General features: G+C 44.9%; 1 long non-coding RNA gene across 2 annotated transcripts; it reads left to right on the top strand.

Moving 5' to 3' along the window:
* The first annotated feature begins 882 nt into the window (after positions 1–882).
* LOC138110021 (uncharacterized) lies at positions 883–11145 on the top strand. 2 transcript variants are annotated; one of them, XR_011150761.1, is made up of 3 exons: positions 883–972; positions 6900–6969; positions 11058–11145. It is a non-coding gene; the product is annotated as an uncharacterized lncRNA (long non-coding RNA). The 2 variants fall into 2 exon arrangements; XR_011150760.1 differs by lacking the exon at positions 883–972 and adding an exon at positions 5488–5588.
* Positions 11146–14925: the final 3780 nt, after the last annotated feature.

Genomic DNA, 14925 nt, shown 5'->3' with positions numbered 1-14925 from the left:
TCAGCTGCCCCAGCCCTGTGCCTCTGGCAAACCCTAAGGAAGAGCGTGGGGTTGGGTATGAGCAGCCAGCTTCCTGCTTCCTTCTAGCATCCCTGGAAGTCTTCAAGGCCAGGTTAGATGGAGCACTGAGGAGCCTGATCGAGTGGATGTCCTCCCTGTCCATGGCAGAAGGGTTGGAACTAGATGATCTATAAGGTCCTTTCCAATGCAAACCATTCTATGATTCCCTGATCACCACCTCAAGCCCAGGGCATTCAGCAGCACAGCTGGGGACATGGTCAGTCCTTGCTTTCTCTGGGCTTGTTAAACCTGCAGTGTGTGTGTCTGTGTCTACTCAGCAGCAGGTGAGAAGCACAGAGGAAAGTGTCAACAAAAATAGGCCCAAAGGGACCAATTTCTATAGGAAATGCCAGAAGACTGGAGTGTATGGAGCACAGTTCATGAACTTTGATGGGGAGGGGCAGCATTACCCTGCCAGGTGTAGGATTTGGAGAGGTTTCACACTCAAAGAGGACTCTGGAAATATGCAGAGCAGCTTCCAAAGAAGAATTAAAGGTAAGCTTAGTCTGTACAATATGGAAGTGATCTCGGAGCACAGCACTAGGGAAGCTGGAGGATCAGCCTGTCCAGGGAAAATTGAGCTGCTGAGAGGGCTTGAGGTATCCAAAGCCTGGCAATGCCTTGGAGAGAGGCCTGGTAGCTTGGCAGCCACGCTGTTCTGCTCTGAGTTCCAGAAGGAGTGAGAGGTTTAGTTCAGAGCTGGTATTGGCTCTGCAGTGCTGCTCCTAAAAGCATTAAAAAACGCTTTCCTGTTTCATTTGGCTAATATGTTGTTTTTCCTCTCTTTTCTTTCTCAGCCCTGTAATAGTGGCTAGGCTTTGCTCTCACTTCTAGGACTACGTGCTAGGCAGGTGGGATGTGAACCCAGATCAAGGCCTGGATTTGGGACAGCTGCTTTCCAGTTTGTTCTAGGTAAGAGACCTTTCTGCGTGGGATCCCTGGAATGTCTCTCTCTGACTGCTTTCAAATTAATCCATGTGTTATGCTGTACCATGAAAAATGCCATTAAACACAAGGAAGGAAACTCTCACAGACCCACACATTTGCCTTTGAACAAACAAGGACTCCAAAGAGATGGAAATGTAAGTGATGTGCTGCATACAGACAGTGGGAAGCATTACAAACACTGGGATTACTTTGCAAATCCTTTTTCAAAGCAGAAGCAGTAGGACACAGCCACATCAGACGCATATCATTTTTCTGTTCACAAATGCTTTTAGACACTTAATCATAGCCTGTGGCATGTTCACAAGAGGATGTGCATTGGAGCAAATCCTTGGTCCATATGCTCTGGAGCAATCCCCAGTTCCTCCTCAGTTATAGCCAAAAGTGGCACGAATTTTGAGAAAATCATCTGTCTTGTTATCATTAGGAGGATGGATGTATTCCCTGCCATATATTATAACCAATGCTTTTTTAATTATTAATCTTTTAAATGAGAACAGTTACTCCCAAATGCAACATCTTCCTTTAATAATATCAAATTTTCAGAGCTTCTAATCTCTGCACCCAGACAGTATTTCGTTTCAGTCTGTCCTTATCTGCAGCATGAAATTTGTTTTCTGTTTCTCTTGCTTGGTAAATCTCAGTTTTTCATATGCTGCCACAGATGCTCTGCATGGCCAGACTTCATTCTATTAATGGTCACCTTCAGCCAAGCACTGCCTACATGAGAATTTTGGCTCTTATTTGGTGTGGGGACTTAGCAAGGAGAGGAATATGCCTGCCACTGGCTCATGCCCCTTCTTTTGGGGCTTTAATTTTTCCTCTGTGCACTCCTTTTTTGTAAAGCATAATTTAGTAAGAGTCTGGCAGGTCTGCAAAGTGCTTGAGTATCTGGGAGCACAGACAGAATTTCTCCCACACAAGTGATCTCACCAGAAACTAGCCCTGCTGCCCCATGACAGCAGGAAGGAAGAATCAAGAGGAAGGAAGAATCAAGGGGTCAGAGGAAAAGAGTGATTTATTTCTTAGCAAGAGGTAGGTCACTGAACAAGAAACTTTCAAGTCCAGCAAGCCACTGAGCAGACATGAACTATGCCAGAGAGTGAGCTGCAAAGGTGAGGAGGAACAGCCAGTCTCTGGGGATGGGATAATGCACATCTGACATCCTTGCCTGAATTTTCAACGGAAGGCTAGAGGAACACTGCAGCAGATTGCTTGGGGAGGCTGCCTCCTCCCCAGCACAGGATGTTTTGAGCAAAAGCCATCTATTAGGAGCAGTTGAAGGTACTGCCATACAGTACCTGGGCACAGGTATGATTGCAGGATCTTTCAAGGGCTTTCTTGTCTTGTCTTGTCACCCTCCAGCTCTGTCCCACAGAGGGCACTGACAAAATATTTGCCTTCTATAGGGGCAGGTAGTCAGTATTTGAGACAGGTACTTACTCAGAAAGCTATTGCTGTCCTCTTGGTTATCAGCTGTGGTTCTTCTAACCAGAGTTTTACATTGTGTCTTGTAATGCACATACCACCTTCCCTCTGCCAGCAGAGGAAGAAGCTGACTTGGAGCCAAGACAAATGAAATGTTCTCTGCTCATTGCCCAAGCTGAGTAAAACACTGAAGATAGACAAATGTGTGCCTAAAACTGCTTGGATTTACTATTTTTATATCCCAGGTTAGCCCGGTTCAGGGAAGGATTCTTTGGGACATTTTTAACCGTGGCAACCTTAAATGGGGAAGGATCATGGTGCCTAATGCCCTTCCCAGGGGAAAGGAAATCTTAAAAGCTGTCCATGATCAACAGCCCAGCTTCTCAAACAGCACTACATCTGCTTCAGCCAACAGTGGCCTCTGGGAAGTTTAAATCCAAACTCTACCTGCTGGGCCCAGGTGCAGATAAAGCTGCCTTTACCCACCTTATATGCTGCAGCTGTTTTGCAGGCAGGTAGTGGAGAGCATAGCCTGCACTTGGGGAAAATCTCTTGCTGGCTTTGCATCATTTTGCATGTTTGGTAGCACATCAAGCCATTTACGTCTTTATGATGCTGCACAGCACTCAAGCAGGAAAGTGCTTTAAAATTATAAAACTTCTTGTAAAGAAATTCATAACCTTCCTGTGCTTACCAGAGTATGGCTCTCAATGGGAGACTCCCCTAAAGAGAGACCTGCAAGCCAAGGTGATCCTGCTGCTGTCTAGAAGGAGGAGATCCTATAGATTGAGGCAAGAACCCATACCTCCTCGCTGTGCAGACTTGTCTGATAAGACATTGTGGGTTGACCCTCGTTGGATGCCAAGTGCCCACCAAAGCCACTTTATCACTCCTCAACTGGATGGGGGAGAGAAATCCTAACAGAAGGCTCATGGGTCAAGATAAGGACAGGGAAGGATCACTTACCCATTAGTGTCATGGGCAAAACAGACTCAACTTGAGAAAAATTAATATATTATTGATTATATCAGAGTAGGATAATAAGAAATAAAAACTAAATCTTAAAACACCTTTCTCCCATCCCACCTTTCTTAATGGGCTTACTTCACTCCTGATTTTCTCTGTCTCCTCCATCAGCCTCGGAGCTGGCTGGCATTGGCTCTGTCAGACATGAGAGAAGCTTCTGGCAGCTTCTCAGAGAAGCCACTCCTGTAGCCTCCCCACTATCAACACCTTGCACACAAACCTGCTCCACAAAGTAAATGGGGAAGCAGAGCTCTGTCCTGGCAGCACATGTGCACACTGAGAGGGTTTGGTGCACTGTGATGGGCTCTGGTGGGAGCCAGAATTTAATGCAGAGCAATGTGATGCTGTGTGGAACTGAAACAACCACAGTGGGACAGGGGCACCTAAAGTGCCCTTCCAGGATTGGTCACCACCACAGCTTCATCCAGGCAGGAGGAGCAGCATTCTCCTGTGCACAGTGTGGAACAAGGCTGGCGAGGAAACGCAAGAGGGAGCACAGAACAGTGTTTAATAATGAACATCTGGCTCTCAAAGCACAGGCTGAGAGGCTGATTTATCGACACTGAGACAATAGACTATTGTGCTGTGTCACAGGGACCATTCGACTGGCTCTATTCATTGCTACAGATATATGAACTGCCCATGTCTTATAAATGATCTCCTCCTGTCTTAGGTTGTTGCCTTCTCACTTCTTTTCTCTCCTGCTCTTCCTGGAGGGTATTATTGAGCTGTGATATATAAATATCTGACACCAGTGCATTATTTTTTTTCCTTGGCTGTGGTCAATGGCAGCATGTAAGAGTGTTGTCTAAGGGGGATTTTCCTACTTGTAGCAAAACCAGATCCTCTCACTATGGTTTGTTCTGCCCTTTCATACTCTGCCAGGTAATGTGACCAGGCAATCAGTGGTAATTACTACTGCCTGAGGACTAAGAAATCAGGTGCTCTGCTGCAAACAGCAAACCTGCTTTTGCCAGGTTCTTTATGAATGGTGCCACCAAACATTGGTGAGGCCTTGAAAATCCCTCAGGAAAATTGAATCTGCATTGTTATTGTGTAAATAGGAAAACAAAAGCACAGTCAAGTTCCAACACAAATTATGAACTGTGATTCTGGAAGACCCCAGTTTTTGGCTTCCCAATGTTGATGCCAAGGGCCCCATTCTCACATGTTGTGAGATCTGTATTTCCCACCAATGTAGAGTGGAAGAGAATTGCTCTTTGAGAATAGAAGGAAGCGTTTGCTATCTCCCTTCTGTTTCCATTTCCTTTGGCCAAATAATGCTGTGAAGTGCAAGACTGGATGAGGGAAAAGTATATTATAAATGTTGTCAAAACTTAGCATTCAACTAAGGAAATGTCAGCACGAATAGTGATTGAGCAGAGTTAATTCAGGCCCCTCCATGCATATGCATTTGAAGAGATTATAGTTGCACACATTGTTTCCCCTAGTCCCCCACCTCATTTAGTACCCAGAAAGGATGATGCTCAATTAGTGAGCAGTTAGTCAATAATCTCTTCTATCCTTACTGCTGTGGAAGGGTCCCGTGTCTTATTTAATGCCCATCTTTAAACCCTGTTCTGAATACAGCATTATTCACTTTCTCCTGGGCACATCTCTGGAATTCTTTGGTGTTTGGGTACTTCACAAGCACAAGTACTTGTTGTCACAGCCTGCAAGTTAATTAGTGAGACCAACCCCCTTGTACCACAGAGGCAACCAAGACACAGACTGAGGCTGGAAACTATCTTTAAATTTGAATGTTCTGTGGAAAGACGTTGAGGTGCTGGAGTATAAAAAGAGAAAGGCAACAGAGCTCAGGAAGGGTCAGGAGCACAAGTCTGATGAGGAGCACCTGAGGGAGCTTGGGGGTGTTTTATCTGGAGAAAAGAAGGCTCAGGGGAGACTTAATCACTCTCTATAACTACCTGAGAGGAAGTTGTAGCCAGGTGGGGGTCAGCCTATTCTCCCAGGCAAAAAGTAACAGGACAAGAGGAAAAGGCTTTAATTTGTACCAGGAGTGGTTAAGATGGGATATCAGGAAAAATTTCTTTACTCATAGAGTGGTCAAGCATTGGAACAGACTGCCCAGGGAAGTAGCATAATCACCATCCCTGGAAGTGCTCAAAGTAAGTGTAGATGTGGTGTTTAGGGACATGGTTTGGCAATGCTGGGTTAGTAGTTGGATTCGATGGTATTAGAAGGCTTTTCCAGACTTAATGATTCTAGGATACCAATGACTGTTTGTTTTTAACTGCTTAATATGATCCAAGCTTACAGCAGAATGGCTTCAGTTTAGGATTAGCACTGTTCAGTTCTTTCCCTACAAAACAGCCATGTAGGCCTCCCTGCTGTTGTCCATGCATGAGCTGGGGAGATGCTGTGCTGCAGCTCTGAGCCTTGGCACTCAGCACTGACAGGTAGATCAGGCTAGTTAACCATGAAGTAAACCCAACAGATCTGCTCTGGCAGGGCCAGCCAGCCAGAGCAGGAGAATGTCTAAACCCTGCTGGCAGAGCTGCCTGGGCAGGCTGTGAGCCAGCAGCCTGGGCTTGGACACGAGGGCTGCGGTGGGCAGGAGGCTGGGCACACGGTGCCAGAGCCCACTCTGGAGGCTGATCTTTCAGAGCAGTACAGGCAAAGCTATTACAGCCTTGGCCTCGCGTTTTCAGGCTTAAAGGCAGCATTGGTGCTGCTGAAGCCAAGAGGAAGCATCAGTCTTCAGAAAGTGTCACCCAAAAACTGCAGGCCTGTTTCAGAAATAATCTGCAAGCAGTTTGTCTGCAGTCATATGGGAAATCTGTGGCAGGCTGGAAATACAATGTGGACATCTATCTCCCAGCCCAGTGTTTTAATAACAAAGCTGTACTTCCCAGATATTCACATACTTAGTTATTTTTTCCTCTATCAGAAACATTCTTTATACATGTCTATTCCTTTTCCGCAACAGCTTTGCAAGGGTGGATCTCTGTTACAGACCACTTTTTTCACACTGAATACTGAGGATATTCTAATGAATTTAGTTTGTAGAGCCCTGTGAAAATATTTTTGACAATTAATGTTCAAGCACTCCAAATACATTTGCTACCCTGCAGGAACATAAAGCAGTGAGAATTTAATTCACCAGTGAGATGCCTTGCAAAGGGACCTGCAGCTAAAAGGTATTAGCATTTTAGGAACCCTAGTCCAAAGGGAAAAATGCTATAGTGTGTTGCATTCAAAAATATGGGTGAGTTGGATTAAACAGAAATGCTGTTCTGTGAAGTGATGCTTTGGGAATAGCTAGTCAAACCTTTCTGCTTTGTGGAATTTGTACTTCCAGGCACAAGATTGATCTCTTTGAAACATTTTAGTCTTTTACCTCTTCTTGTTAGTGTTTTCCTGTGCAAGATTAGACAAAACTTAAGCTGCTAATTTCAACTGGTACTTAATTTTTTCAGAAACTGGATACCTGTGACTCAGGAGGTGAGATCAGTGAAAGGATCAGTCCAAGCCATTGTCCAGGAGATGGTAAGGCCAGAGCATTGTGGTTGTTCCTAACCAAGTCAGTTAAAGCTTGATGTGTATCAAAGGAGAGCACACTTCCCTCCACACTGCAATATAAAAGAAATGCAGTTAGCTGAAAAGGCTTTTGTGAGAAGCCCTGTTTAGACACTTGTTACTGTGTTTCTTTACCTGCATGCCACAGAGATAGTTTAAGAGCAAAGTCATCCTCTCCGCAGGGTGCAGAGCTCTATTGGCTATTTTAAGACAGAGAGGCAGCAGGAGAGGAAGGACTACTGATGATTTGAGAAATGATAATCACTGTGCAAGGGCAAGATGCACAAGCGCCAGTGACTCAGAAAATCGTGTGCCAGCCGGAGGGAGGACTGCAGGGTGAAGGGGTGGTGGGGGAACAACCTCTGCACAGCCCAGGCTCGGGAAGCTGCTGTTCCTTTCAGGCACAAGCATGCTGTTGTGACTCAGTTCAAAGCCACAGCAGCCAATTGTGACATATTTCTGAGCAGTGAATTGTGAACAACTTATTCTTTCCAAAGCCTGCATCTCCCTCTTTGAAATCACACTGCAGAGATTTTTGTGGTGCCAGAATTATGATTTAAGAGCAGGTTCTGGTTTTGTGGCAGGGGATAAGAAGGGTCATTTCTGGAGAGCTGTTTGTGTAAGCTGCAGTGGTGAATTAATGATTATATGGGGGAGAGCAAGCTAAAAAACCAAGTAGTTAAATCTGTGGATATATTTGGGACATCAGATTCTTCCTGGATTAACGTTGGTTACAAGCACCTAAAGCAGCAGGAGGCAAATCTGGTGAAATAACTATCCATGGGGGTCTCCAAGACTGTAAGAGGGAACATAGTCTAACTTGGACATCTGAGGTTTGGTATGATGCCACGACATGGAGAATGTGAGGTCAAGAGGACCCAGTGTCATTCCCTGGTGAGGTGAAGGTGGGTCTCTGTGTTGTATAGAACATAGAAGCCTTTGCTGAAAATGTTAGAGAAAATATCTGTAGGAATTCAGATGGACAGCTGCAGAGATGATTGGGAAGTGCAGTAATCCTTATGATAATTCATGAAAAGGCTATTGCTAAAATATAGAGGCAGAGACAAAGATGATGAGAAACAAACCCACAGGCTGAAAAATGTTTTCCAGCACTATGAAACACGTGGTGTCCTTACAGCAGCAGAGCATGGACCACTTCAGTACTACCCAAAAAAGTCAATTGCCTAATTGTCCTGTGCAATTCCTCATCCCAGTGGGTGCCTTGCCCTAGGTTCTTCACATCTCCCAAGTCCTGTCATTATTAGCAGTATTTGTGGCTTCTGGATCTCAGGATGAATTCGTAGGCTAATGAGACCCCATGGCTTCTTCATCAGTCTTTCAGCCAGACAGGGACCAACTGGCCTTGGTATGAGCCTGTATCATTGCACGCAGAGCAAAACACAGCACTAAAACATGAAGGGCTTTCAAAAAGAGTACTTGGGGGGTTTATTGACATTTTGTCCAGAGGGAAGTGGGAGAGAGAGATTTGGAAGAAATGTTAGAGAAGTGTTAAGAAGCTGTCAGTGTAATGCTGTCATGTGTTAATTAATGCAGGGGAGAAGATGATTATACTGAAATTATACAAATAACCTTATCTCAGGTTAGCAGCAATTGACTGGAGTTTAAATCATTCACCAGAATTAATTAAACATTGCATCCAAATGCCTCAGAAATTATCGTGGTGCAAATCATCCCAGAACAATAGCAAGCTTCACCATTAGTTTGTACGAGTTGGTTTACTCCACTGGCTTCAAAATACCTTATCAAACCAGCCAAACAATAGGAAACAATAATCAAAGGACTTATTTCAACCACTGAACAATTCCAGCAGCAGCTCCGAAGAAGAGATGATATTGTTATCAATTTTCCCAGCACAATGTCTCAGAGCTAGCTCATGTTACCAGGCCAAAAGCCATTACAAAGAAAGAAAAGATATCAACCTGAGGGGCTGCCTCTCTGCTCCCAGAGAGATACTCAGGCCAAATTTACCACTTCATTCTGAGGCAAACTTAGCCACCATCTCCCCATCCGCAGTAGGCCCGTGGATATTTCTCCACGTGGTTATAGAAGCCAGGGAAAATCAACATCATCCATTCCAGGAGCAGGTGAGTGGACTTAGTTTGAGGTGAGTTTGTCCTTAGATCAAGAGAACATAAGATACAAAGTTTTTGGAGACATCCAGGCTTCAGTGAGCTTTGGAGATCCCTCAGCTTCAGGGGTGACATAAAAGTTTCTCCAAAGTTGGTCGGATTGCTCAGGATGGAGAGCAGTATGTGTGGGAATGTGGACAGTCCAGGGATGGAGCATTTCTTCCACTCTGTTGCCCACTTCCCTTCTTAAACTCCAGGAAGATATGGGAGCAGAAAATTCTTAATCTTACAAGTTGCAGGTAACGTTAATCTGAAAAGCCTCCTGTAGCTGTAAAAGTAATTCCAAACTGCAGATGTTCACAGCTTGTAAATCTCCTTATGGCTGCATGCAGACCCAAGTAAAAGCACAGGAAACCCATGTACCCATCACCAGTGAACAAATTAAATTAACATCTAGCTTGTTACTAGAGTCCTTGTGCTACAAACTTGTCAAACACTCATCACATCAGAGGCAGAGGTGCCTTTCGAAGTGGCCCTGTGAGCCACCAGCCAAGCTCGTCAGCTCAAATAAGCAAAGCCTTCAATCCTCTGCCTGCCACATCACAAGCATGCCCTCAGCTCATTTGATTGCTCTTGCTGGACTTTTTGACATAAGCTGCCTCTCTCCAGCTACATTTTTGTCAACAGTGCCTAGGGGCTCTCCTGTGACAACTGATGATAAGGTGAATTTGCTCTACACGAATTACAGTTGCTGTTTCTCCCTTCCCTGGGGAGAGCAGTGATTATTTCCCTCTCAGGAGCTGTGCTGGGTTTCTGGCATTTGCACTGTCTGGCATGTCACTAGGAGGTGGTGCAAAACTGTGTGACTTCCAGTGCGTCTCTTGGCTGCTGGACTCCCACACACTGGCCCAGAGTCCTGTGGGTCTGGTCCTCAGGGTATTGCAGGAGGAGCAACAACCATCAGTCAGCTAATGCCTCTCAAATTATTTTTTTTTATTGTTACACTGCAAACAGTGTATTAAAGACAGTTTGAGTCAAGAGGGAAAGTCAGGATCACAATGACTTATTTTTTGATACAGGGCATATCCATGGCCACCATCTGGCTGGGTTCTCTCTGAAGGTGCTTTATTTTCTCTCTCCTACTGCAGAATGCTTTTGCTGGGCAGCATTTTAGCATCATGGTTTACTCCCTGCAAAGGGTGCATGCATTGTTTGCAAGCTGAGAAACTTTCTTCCACCTGCAGAGGGGTACCCCAGGCACTCCCACTGCAAGTCACCCTGTTGGGGGCTACCTGGGGAAACCAGGCCACTTTGCAGTGCTACAGATGTCAACAATGCAGCAGGGGACACTATAAGGCCAGGGACTGTCACGTCCTACCACCCACAACTCTGAGGTGCCTTTACTCATATTATGACCACATATACAGCTCCCCAGTGTACTCAGAACTGGAGTCACAGCCCCAGGGTCTGTCCCACAGGCAGTCAGGCAGAGCCACAGAGCAGCTGCTGCCACACCACTGCATTTCAGAGAGGCACAGTGAGCAGCCAGGGTTCAGTCATCCCATGTATGCATGTCAAAGTCAACACAGGAAGGCACCCCTAAGGGAAAAACAACCTTCCTCTTCACCACTCACCTTTGTCACCTCTTCTGTGAGTCATCAAATTCCCAGCTTTGCTCTGGAAACCTTCCAAATCTCCCCTAATCTCTGCTAGTTTTCTGTCTGCCTTTTCCTATCTTTGTGGTGGTTGACAATTTTCTCATCCAGTTATTAAAAAATGATCCTAATATGCAAAGGGCACCTACAAAAACAATAGCAATTAAGAAAGTGCTTTATGCATAAAGAAATTAGTACCATAATCTGGTTGGAGGAAAATGCAAAATTTTAATTGCTATGTGAGTGGCACACAGAGACTGATATAGTTTCCATGTGTGTTCAAGGAACCAACATATTTCTGATGTAATTACAGGATTAGGTGCAAACAGGAGCAGTCAGCAGTGTCAGGAGGTTTAGAAAAAGGAAATGTGATATCTACATGGCTGCGGTTCAGAATAATGCACCAGACAACAGATTATAGAAAAAAAATCATGTGTACCCAAAAATGGAATAGAGAAAGGAGCAGACAAAGCCACAAGATCATCTGAAATGGAACCAGGTAGGAAAACTGATGAGACCAAATCCCTCTGAAAATGCTTTTGTTTTGGTCCACACAAGTTACTTACCAGGAGGACAAGATTTGTGCAGCAGCCACTGCCCAGCCTGATGCAGGATGCCCAGGAGCATCTCTAACCTCCTAAAACAGCAGAGCACTAGCTGTCATCCCTACAGTGTGGGTGTGATGCAAGTCTGAGTGCAAGCCTTGGTCTGGCCTGTCATTTCTGTATCAACAAGGTGAGCAGTGCCTGTTGTTTTGCTTGCACTGTGGACTGCTGTAATTCCTTTCATCAGTTGCCAGCCCTTGGTATATCTCATTTTGGTTTGGGGGCTTTTTTTTGGTAGCTGAAAAACTGGAAGTAAATTGGATTTTGTGTTTCCCCTGAAAGCTCTCCAAATGTTCATGTAAATGAAAAATCTTTGTCCTTTACACTCCTATGGCAAATAAAATTTGTTATTTTTAAATCTATGGTAGGACAAAGGAGTAAAGCAATAGTAAATCTTGTTTCCAATGATACTGGTTAGAAAGAGATGCTGTGATGCCAATTGTATTTCCTGTGCCCTGAAAGGTCTGCTGCAGTGTGAGTGGGGCTGAATGAGCCCTGGATGGAGCTTGAGTACCTGAGGTTCATTTACACCTATCCTAAGCTACAAAAAGGGCAAAAACAAGGTCTGTTTTCAGTTTCACTCTTCCTTCTGACCCAGGCTTGATAGTGGGGTCAGGCATCTCTCCTTGATAGGAAAATGCTGTGGTGGAATTTTGCCAGCAGTCAGTGGTGAGCAGCAGTTGTGAAGCTTTCCATGTCCATGGGGTTCAAGCCCCTCTCAGTAGGATGGATGCAGCATCTGTAAATGAAAGAGGATTACATTGAAAACACTTCTTTGCTGTTGACTCACTTTATCTCTTTAACAAAATACTTCCCTTACCATACCACCTTCATTAATTTATACAGATACAATTAATTAGAAGGAAGTACTGACTTTTCAGACTCAGAGAGAGAGGGAGACAAGAGTCTCTGGGCTCAGAATTTCCAGAAATTTTTCACCTGTCTGTTTAAATGCTGTAGGGAGCTGTACAAAGTCCTCACTAGCTTGGCCATGGGCAGATTCTTTGGACCAGGCTTTGTTAAGCTTCTCCTACAAGTAACCTCAGAGAAGTTCTCTATGTACATGTACAGCAAAGGTTGTTTAAGTTCCCATCTCTGCCTCTGGATATTTGTTTCATGTCTCAGGAGTGGGGATGGAATAAGCTTACATCAGTTTGTCTTCAGCAAACATGGAAGCAACTCTGTGAATGTAGAGTGCAAATATCCCTCTTTTCATGACTTCTGCTACCAGGAAAAAAACCAGCAGCACTCATGACGTCTTGTCAGGTTCCATAATATTGCTTGACCTTTTACTTCAAGTACCCTTTTCAGATTTTTAGGAAAATGTGAGAAAAGTTTTTCTCATCAGGGTACTTGAAAATTGTTGAATTAAGTATTGAAATAACTGGAAGTCTTTTTGTTGGCTTAAGAGGAATGCTGGTGGGTCACCTGTCGTCTTGCAGATGGGACAGCTCTCCTGTCTAGCATCATAGGCTTAGCTCCTATCAAAAGGATTGTAAAGTCTTCAGGAGCCCTCAGCAGGTGAACAAGCAGCTTTCTGACCTTGCATACATTTGGGTGGCTCGATGTCCCTGAGAAGCTTTGGCCAACAGCTTTGCTTCAGTGCTGTGGTGTGCTACCAGACAGGAGGAGGCACAGGTGATGGGTGCACCCCCGATACAGTTCAGTCTGTTGACAGGTGGAGGAGTTCCTGTTTTCCAAAATGCAGGGAAGAGCGCATAGAGCCTTGTTCATATCTCCAGCTTTCTTTGACGCACCTGAAAAGAGACCGAAAGTTTCCTTCTCTGGGATTTACTTCCAACAACCATTAATGGCACTTTGGATTCAGTCTTCCTTGGTTTCCCTTCCTTGGACCTTTCCAATGTGCTGCCCAACACATCTTGCATTTTCTATAGTTTTAGGAAAAGACATGCCTTGGAGGAAGATGTTTTAAGAACGGCGTCCCTATTTTTTATATCCATAGCAATAAATCCTGTTCACAGGATAATGTAGTGCCCACTAAGTGCGGCCCATTCTGGAACAGCAGTTTGCTGCAGCCTACAAATAAAATGGATTACTTCAGCTACTTTAAGGTATTTCCAGTTGCAGTTATTCCTCAACAACATGGATGAATATTTTTCCAAAGTAGGACACAGCTGGTTTATATTATAGCTGCATTCACGGCACCTGAGAAGGAGTCAGATGAGTCATCCCAAGAACCTTTCAGATGTGGGGTGGGAAATCTCTTCATGTATTATCAGGAGCTGATCCATTATCCAACGGCCTGTTACATAGAGCAGATAAGCAATGGATCTGGTGTGAAAATCTCAGCTTCTGATGCCCTTTCTCTCTTTCCAAAAGGAGAGAAAAAATAAGATAGAGCCAAGCTTGACTGTTCACAGAGGAGATCTTTGGTGTGTTGCAGAGAGAAACATGGCACAAAGTTAAATCAAACCTCCAGCAAAACCAGCAAGAGGCTTTCAAATCATGTCTGTGGGGGCTGGAAGAGCCAGGTGCTGTTGGGATGTGTCACACCCTGCAAGGACCTGCCAGGCCACCTGCCTGGCTTTGGGCACCCAGAGCCTGCTGGGCAGGAGGAGGTGTGAGGCCGCCCTGACCAGCGCTGGACTCAGCCTCCAGGGAAAAGGGAGATGCCACAAATGGCCACAAATGAGCACTGGAAACATGGCTGGTGACTTTGGCCCTCAGCTGAAGGCCATCAGAGAATGTCGCTATCATGGTAATTCATGCATCTAACCTGTAAATAAGAAATTCCCTGTGGCTGCCTTATCCTTCACCTAGGAAGGGGATTTTTGCAGGCCTGGGCCCGTCACTGACTGTCTGCAGAGCCTTGGGCCAAGAACTGTGGAGAGCTTGTTAGTGGGCAGTGCCTCCTGCAGGAACTGAAGGTTTGGAAAACACCTGCCAGGCTGTTTTATTTTTAAATGCATAATTGTCCATAGCCCTGCTGTGCCTTGTTTCTGCACACACACAGATGATATGGGACTAATGTAGCAGAACCACAAAGCCCTTCACCCCATTGTCAGATTAAAAGTGTGTAATGGAGAAGGGAAGGTCATTTAGGCACATTCTGACATGGGGAGCAAAAAGGAAACAAAAGCCTTATTTCAAATAAGTAACTTTAATAGCCATCCAGGTTTTGGCAAACTTAGAACTCCATAACAGTGCTCCAAAACATTTTGTGAGCAGGAACATATACAACCAAGGTCTCACCAGCTCTTACTATTCTCACAAATTATTGTGTGAACCTGTGGTTTTGCAGCCAAGGCCAGCTTTGGCTGTAGGGCCACAGTGCCAGTGGCACACAGGTGAAGAGGGTGTGTGCACCCAGGAGTTCAGGAAAGACAGTGGCTGAAGGCCAGTCACATCCTGACTGTGAGTGGCTGGCTAGACTTTCAGACAAGCTGCAAATGTTTCAGACAGGCTGAAGTTACAAAGAATGAACTGGGGGCTACAATCCTGGCATACTGTGAATGTCTTGATATATAATGTCTGCAAGCACTTGATACAATCCCTGCTAAGGAGATGATGAGGAGTGGAAACAGCATGGGCATTGCTGTTTAGCTCATTACTTAG

The sequence above is a fragment of the Aphelocoma coerulescens genome, chromosome 4, assembly GCF_041296385.1.
Source record: "Aphelocoma coerulescens isolate FSJ_1873_10779 chromosome 4, UR_Acoe_1.0, whole genome shotgun sequence".
Classification (NCBI taxonomy): Eukaryota; Metazoa; Chordata; class Aves; order Passeriformes; family Corvidae; genus Aphelocoma; species Aphelocoma coerulescens.
The sequence above is the reverse complement of the archived record's forward strand: the minus strand, read 5'-3'. Positions and strand labels throughout refer to the sequence as shown.